Source organism: Ictidomys tridecemlineatus, chromosome 9 (genome assembly GCF_052094955.1).
Source record: "Ictidomys tridecemlineatus isolate mIctTri1 chromosome 9, mIctTri1.hap1, whole genome shotgun sequence".
NCBI lineage: Eukaryota > Metazoa > Chordata > Mammalia > Rodentia > Sciuridae > Ictidomys > Ictidomys tridecemlineatus.
Genome location: NC_135485.1, coordinates 50,928,540 through 50,936,519, shown reverse-complemented (window position 1 = coordinate 50,936,519; position 7,980 = coordinate 50,928,540). Strand labels below are relative to the sequence as shown.

Here is a 7,980-nt window from a genome sequence, read left to right as displayed (position 1 = left end):
TGAATCATAGTTATTTAATATTGCACTGTTGAAGGTTTCAAGACGATAATAGTGAAATAAGTGAATCACCTATTTGCTTGACAGTATATTATAATAATCCATGAAGAAATGGAAGATGGGGAACATATTATTAGTAAACTCACTGAAAATTCTTTAAAAATTTGAGACTAGAATGAAAATTTATTTGAGAACAACTGGCATACCTTATGTACTAAAATAATTAGGTAGTAACAGGAGGTAATGAAGAAAGAATCTGTCTAAACTATTGACTGAAATGGCCTTGACTGAATGGGATCAACAAGTGCCTGCTTGTGCATCTAAAGCTTTCTCAAACTGTAAAACCTTGAAGGGAATAAGGCTTGGGCATTACTGTGTAACTGTAGTCATGCACCTGAAGCTGGGGCTTAGGCCTCCACTTTGAGATGATTGCAAATATGCTTTCTCTGCTGTTGTTTCCAGTCTTGGTTTGACTAGTGGCCCTCCTAAACTCATCTGCACTGAGATGGGAGGATATGATAGGGAATACATTCTGAAGTTGACTTCCTCCTGCATCTAATGCAGCACTGAATTCTACTTGCCTAGATATAAGACTGAAGAGTAAAATCTTAATGTTGGCCACCTTCACAGTACTAATTTTGGTAATTGTTTACTGAGTCTTTAAAGACACAACATTCAAATGATCTAGACCATATTGAAATTAGGACATGTGATTTGTTAATGATGAGATTGTGCTGAGTCTTTGGTTGCCCTTTTCTCTATGTATACAGAACATGCATGCCACTTTGAAAAAGAATAGCAGCAGAAAAAATTTGATTTTTATCAACCCAAATAACATTGTCATATAAAATTATAAAATTTGGGAACTTGTCTAAAATGAGATATGAAATAAGATATGAAAGCTGACATAAGTGTTAAATATTTTGCATAAACTATCTTGTTCCATATAATATTTGGGGAAAATTTGAGGGAAATGATGAATTTCATACAAAGATATAAGTATATTTCAAATTAAATTACTTGCAGTGGTCCCTTAAAAATTGATTCTCCATGTATATTCTGAAGTTGGGCCACTAAGTGGCACACCCAAGCTATGAGAAGATTAGTATAAAAGGATATCTGGATTTAAGGATGTCGGTTCCTTCAAATAATAATGAAAACCATAGTCAAAATTCCATATAAGGGCCTTGCAAAAACAAATAATAGAACTCATCTTTGCAAGTGAATTTATGAATTTTTCATTTAAATTGACATCATTATTAGTATTTTCTATATTTCTTGGGGTTAGATTCCAAACTAAAGTAAAATATATGATACACGATTTGAAAAACTCCCTCTGCAAACAAACTTGAAGGGATTTAAATTAAAGAGAAAGTTTAAAAGTTTAATTTTATAAATGAATTTCATTCCTCAGAAAAATATTTTTGGTATTTCCTTTTGCAAGAGATTTGAGAAATAGAGTTTTGGAACTCAGTGAAAATATGAGCAATAGTTCAAACTTCATGTGCATAGAGAAATAGATAATGTAGTACCATATTTTTAGAATAGTAGATTTGACTTTTTGTCTAACATTGTGGTGAGGCTCCAGTAGCAGCCACTGCTCTCTGTACTTCACGATGCTTCCTAAGGACAAGAAAAAGAAGAAAGATGAGGGAAAATTGGCCCCAAAAGACAGACCCAGTGACCAAATCTGGGGCTAAGCCAAAAAGAAGTGGTTCAAAGGCAAAGTCGGAACAAGCTCATCAATCTAGTCTTTTTGACAAAGCTACTTCTGTCAAATCTGTAAGGAAGGTCCCAAATACCAGCTATTGTCTCTGAGAGACTGAAGCCCTTCAAGAGCTCCTCATTAAAGGACTTCTCAAACTGGTCTCAAAGCACAGAGCTCAAGAAATTTATACTAGAAATACCAAGGGTGGAGATGCCCCAGCTGCTGGTGAAAATGCAATGAACAAGTCCAACCAATTGCACATTTGTATAAATAAAACTTTATTAAATCAATAAATAAAACAGTAGCTTTTTTTTTTCAAAAGTAACTGATAGTGAGTTTCGGTATTCTTGACTATGTATTAACCATGGCTTTAGAGGTTAAGAAGTTGTGATTGTGATGTTTATTAACTGTACAAGAGTGTAGGAGAACAGTAGAATGAATCGGGCATAACTTTCCTATGTTCATGTATGAATACATGACCAGTGTAACTCCATATCATGTACAACTACAAGAATGGAAAGTTCTACTCCACGTGTGTACAATATGTCCAAATACATTCTACTGTCATGTATATCTAAAATGAGCAAATACAAAAATTTAAAAAGAGAGTCCAGGAGGTTTCTCTTCAGTATCTTTTATCTCTTCCCATAGTACACACTAAAGTTGTCTCTGTATGATAATCTTTCAATTAATGTTGTTGAATGGATCTTTTATTTTTGCATTATGCTTTATTATGTGCCACATAATGACATTTCAGTCAATGACAGATTACAATCTAAGATGATGCAGTCATAAGATTATAATATGGGGCTGGGGATGTGGCTCAAGCGGTAGCGCGCTCACCTGGCATGCGTGCGGCCCGGGTTCAATCCTCAGCACCACATACAAACAAAGATGTTGTGTACGCTGAGAACTAAAAAATAAATATTAAAAAATTCTCTCTCTCTCTCTTTAAAAAAAAGATTATAATAGAATTAAAAAATTCCTATCATCTTGTTTTATTGCACCCATCACAATGTTGTAGTGCAATGCATTTGTGGTGATGCTGGTAAAAAAAAAAAAAAAAAAAAAAAAAAAAAAACTACTCCACTGCCAGTTATATAAAAGTATAGTACATGCAACTACATCAGTACATAATGATAATAAGCAACTAAATTAATGGTTAATATATTTACTATACTGTACTTTTAATTGCTATTTTAGAGTATAGTCCTTTTCCCTGTAAAAAATATTGTAAAACATTATGAAATGTTTTGCCAGAGGTCACCTTATCCACTTTGGGTCAAGTGACTGATGTGTACCATCTAAGTTTGTGTAAGTACATGCTCTGCTGTTCACTTACAAACCAGCCTAATGATGCATTTTCCAGATTAAAATAAAATCTACAGCATACTTCCAATGTTGCCTCCTCCACGATCCTTTCTTGATTCCCCAAATATGTAACTTCCTCCTTTCTGAAATTCTTAACTACTATTTTTTAGGTGATTATTGAATAGATTTGCATTCAATTAGAAGATATAATACAGAAAAAATTCTTTTACTCGGTTTCTGGCAATGGTAGCAGCTTTCTTAACTATTGTACAATATATCATAGCCAGAAAGTTGACATGAATACCAACTATCAATGTTATTCAGATTTCACCAGTTTTAAAAATATAACAATTGTGTGTTTGCATGAGAATGTGCTTAGTTCTGTGTAATTATATCACCTATGTAGATTTGTGTGATCATCCCTATAGTCAAGATGCTTGACTACAAGATTCTACCTATCTACTGCTACCTGGATCCCTCCCTGACCCTATCCCCTGACCAAGTCCTTGGCAAACAATCATCTGATTTCCATCTGAATAATTTTACCATCTCATGTATATATAAATAGAACAATATAGTATTATAATCTTTTAAGGTTGCTTTTTCATTCAGCACAATTCCTTTGAGATCTATGCAAGTTTCTGTGTATAAATAGCTTTTTCTTTTTTATTGCTGAGTAGTATTCCATGGTATGAATATTTAAGAGTTTGTTTAACCATTCACCCATGGAAGGACATTTCAGTTGTTTTTAGTTTTGGTGCAATTACAAATAAAATTTCTGTGAACATTCATGTATAAGTTTTTGTATGAGCATAAATTTCACTCCTCTGGGATTAATGGCCTAGAGTTCGATTGCTAAGTTATATTATTAAGTATATGCTTAGTTTTTGCAAGAAACTGTCATATATTTTTCAGATAGTTCCGTATCACTTTTTATCTCTCAGTACTTATGTTCTGTACATGTGAGAACAGAAGTGATTGTAATGACTGGACTATAAGCTCCATGTGGATAGGAACCATGTGTGATTCATTTTTATGTCCTTAATAGTACAAAAAAATACATTATTTATGACTGGTGTGCAATAAAGATTTATTAAGGGCTGTCTGTGTAGCTCAGTGGTAAAGGACTTACCTAGTGTTCACAAGGCCCTGGGTGTGATCCCCAGCAACACACACATCTCCTGGTTTTCTGACACGTGTATCATCATTTCAATGTAGGTTTATATTCAATAAATATTTTGGTATTGTTATAGCCACAACCCTGTCATTTGTATTAACATAATTTTTTCTTATACAGCTCTCAAGGTGGAGTGAAAAACATCCTGAGAAATGCAAGCAGAAGATCTCCTTTAGTTAACATAGATTCATCAATAGTCTCCACTTTGGCATAGCTTTCTGTCTTAAACTCCATAGTCAGTCTCTATACTCACTGCTTTCCATGTACCTTTATTCCTTTGCTTCGTCACTCTGTGACACTCATTTTTTACCACTACCATGTTAAAATCCTGCTCTCCCTACTCTTTCCCTACACCTTGTACTCAAACATATTTGGAGAAGAGAAGAACTCACAATCCTCCTGACTGTTCTAGCTTCAGGTTCATGGTCACACCTCTAGCACACGCAGTGCTCCCCTGACTTGCATTTTGGCTCTCTCCTTCAATTACTGTCCAGCTCTCCTCAATGACTATTTTTGCACATTTTCATTTTCTCAATTCCTCGAACACCTTCCTCCCATCCTCATTTTTCAGTGATGCTTTTGTTTTGTTTTGTTTTTTAAAATTTTTTCTTTTTAATTATACAAGACAATAGAATGGATTTTGTCAAATTATACATACATAGACTGTAACTTATTCTATTTACGATCCCACTCTTGTGGTTGTACACGATGCAGTGTTACCCTGGTCATGTATTCAAATATGAAGCTAGGAAAGTTATGTCTGATTAATTCTATTATCTTCCCTAATACTCTCCCTCCTCCCTTTCCTTCCTTTCCCTTTGTCTAATTCAATGGATTTCTATTATTCCCCTCCCCAACCACCCTTGTTTTGGGTTAGCATTCACAAATCAGAGAGAATATTCAACCTTTGGTTTTGGGGTTTTTGCTTATTTCACTTAGCATGATATTCTCATTTACTGGCAAATGCCATTATTTCATTATTCTTTAAGACTAATATTCTATTGTGTATATAAACCACATTTTCTTTATCCATTCATCCATTGAAGGATACTTGAGATTGTTTCTATAGCTTAGCTACTGTGAGTTGAGCTGCTACAATGCTGAGGTGGCTGCATTATCATAGTATGCTATTTTTAAGTCTATTGAGTATAGACTGAGGAGTGGCATAACTGGGTCAAATGGTGGTTTCCATTCCAATTTTTCTAAGGAATCTCCATACTGCTTTTCAGAGTAGTTGAATCAATTTTCAGTTCTACCAACCATGTATGAGAGTACCTTTCTCCCCACATCCTTGCCAACATTTATTGTTACTCATAGTCTTGATAATTGCCATTCTGACTGGAGTGAGATGGAATCTCAGTCTAGTTTTAATTGCATTTCTCTAATTGCTAGAGGTTGGCATAATTGCAGCCATCTTCCTTCCCCCCACCCCCGCTTTATGAATACTGTTCTTATTCCCAAGAAATAAAACTAGCCTGAGATAAACCTGGAGGTGTGCCAGTCTCCCTGTTCTCTAATTGAGAGATAGGAGAGAACTTATGGGGCCCTGAGATGGGGACTTCCTGGTTTCCCTGTTCTCTCCTTGGGAAGATAAGAGACATGCTCATTTCCCTGATCCCTCTTCTGAGAGATAGGAAAACTGCCTGTCTTTGTTCCCAAGAAACACACTTGCCTTCCACAAGAACAGGGAATGCTTATTATGCCAGTCAAGACTAAACCCGCCCCTACCCTGCAGCCATGATTCTAGCCTATAAAAGGTAACATTCAAGGGAGAGTTGCTGCTGTTCTCCCTCTCTCTATGCAGAGCAGCCTTGTCAGGCACATGACAATAAACATTTTACTTTTATTAATATCTTTATGTTTGAATTGTATTTTAATATTTTGAAGTACATCTTTCCTGATATAAAATTCTTCTATTTTTTTTCATGGGGAGGACTTGTCATGAAGGTAATTTTCATGTACCTGACATTCACCTAAAATTATAAATTTGAAGAAGAACCATCATGACCATCACTAAATCAGTCTAAACTCGGGGAACTGAAGTACACAAACTTGTAAATTTCAGGAGGTTGGAATCATAGAGGGCTATGTTAGAGGGTGCCTATCCCAAGCTTGTACTTGTAGGTCAATCAAACATGGTGATTCAATTTGACTTTTATTTCCCAATCCATTCACTTAATAAATAAAATAGTAAATTTTAGTAAGGGGATAGAAAGTAAGTGAAATACAAGGTGAATGTGGCTCTGAACACTCCAGTGAAAGGGACAGTAACAGAGAGGCATGTAATGGGGTACTTTGGGCAGTCTGAAGAAGAGTATGGAGATAAGATTAATTGTGTAGGACAGAGCTTGTTGGAGGAGATGATTGTTCTGTATTTCCTTATGTTTATGCCTATTTTGTGTTGTTATAATAGAACACCTGATATTGAATAATTTATAATAATCAGAAATTTATTGGCTTTACAGTTCTGGAGGCTGAAAAGTTTATGGTCGAGGGGATCAACATTTGCTAAAGATTTTCTTGCTGTGTCAATCCATGGTAGAAGGCAGAAGGGCAAGAGAAGAAGAAAAAGAGAGAGAGAGAGAGAGAGAGAGAGAGAGAGAGAGAGAGAGAGAGAGATATGACATAAATGTGTTCCAACCTCCCCCGCACCACCTTTAATAATGAAATCGGTCCTGAAGTAGTTTTGGGTTAACTAGATATCCATATGCAAAAATAAAAAAGAAGGAAGGAGGGAAGGAAAGAAGGAACGAAGGAAGGAGAAAGGAAGGAAGAAAGGAAGAGAGGGAGGGAGGGAGGACTCCTTTCTGATACCACATACTATAAGTAATTCCGAGGTAATTCAGGCAAGATCACAATGTAAAAGTCAAAATAATAAAGCATGAGATGTAAAACAAGAGAAAATGTCTTCATAATCTGTGTTAGGTAAATATTTTCTAAACAGGACACAAAAAGGCACTCACCATAAAGGAAAGTTTGACAATAGGATATCATCAAAATTAAGAACTTCTGTCCATAAGAATACCATTAAGAGAATGAAAAATAGTTTTTCACTGTGGTAAAATTTATGTACAATAAATATTGTGAACAAAGGAATCATAATCAGAATATATAAATTGGAATGGTAAGATTTCATAATGGTAGGGATGGATGTAATTTCATAACAGATCTAGTTTAATTCAATGTTTTAAGCCACAAGAAAAAAAGGCTGATGTGTTTAGTTAAAACTAGGACACAAGCCAAGTAACCCAAAATTCTAAGCTATTTTGTTATATCTGTGATATAGTCTACTTCCATATTTTAAAAGATGTAAGTAGCATTAAACAGCTTTCATTTTGAATAAATTTCGGATTTACAGCACAGTTGCAAAAATAGTAAAAGGAATTTTTTTACATCCCTCACACTTCTTCCTTTAATGCAAACATTTGCATAACCATAGAGTAGTTATTGAGAGAAGAAAATCAACCTTAGAAAAAATTAGAAATTAAGTAATTTTAGCCTAATTTCTAATAAAAATGAGAAATTTTTATTCCTTAAAAAATATGGCACATGAGTGATCTAGGAAATACTAATAATTTCTTTCATAATTTTCAATACATTCCAAAAACCATGATCTCATCCTTTGATGTTTAAGATCTTTTGAATTTTTAAAGGAAAAGTAGAAATATTTTAGATATTCTAGTTTATTATTATTAAAACTCATGTGAATACAATGAGAGGAATGGTTTTCAAGCTGTGATGTATCACATTTACCAGGAGTATCTGACAAAAATACAATCTCTTGAAC

At 34.5% G+C, this 7,980-nt stretch overlaps 1 pseudogene; it reads left to right on the top strand.

Annotated features, from left to right (window-relative positions):
- Positions 1 to 357: 357 nt before the first annotated feature.
- LOC120892350 (small ribosomal subunit protein eS25 pseudogene) lies at positions 358 to 2,283 on the top strand (annotated as a pseudogene).
- Positions 2,284 to 7,980: the final 5,697 nt, after the last annotated feature.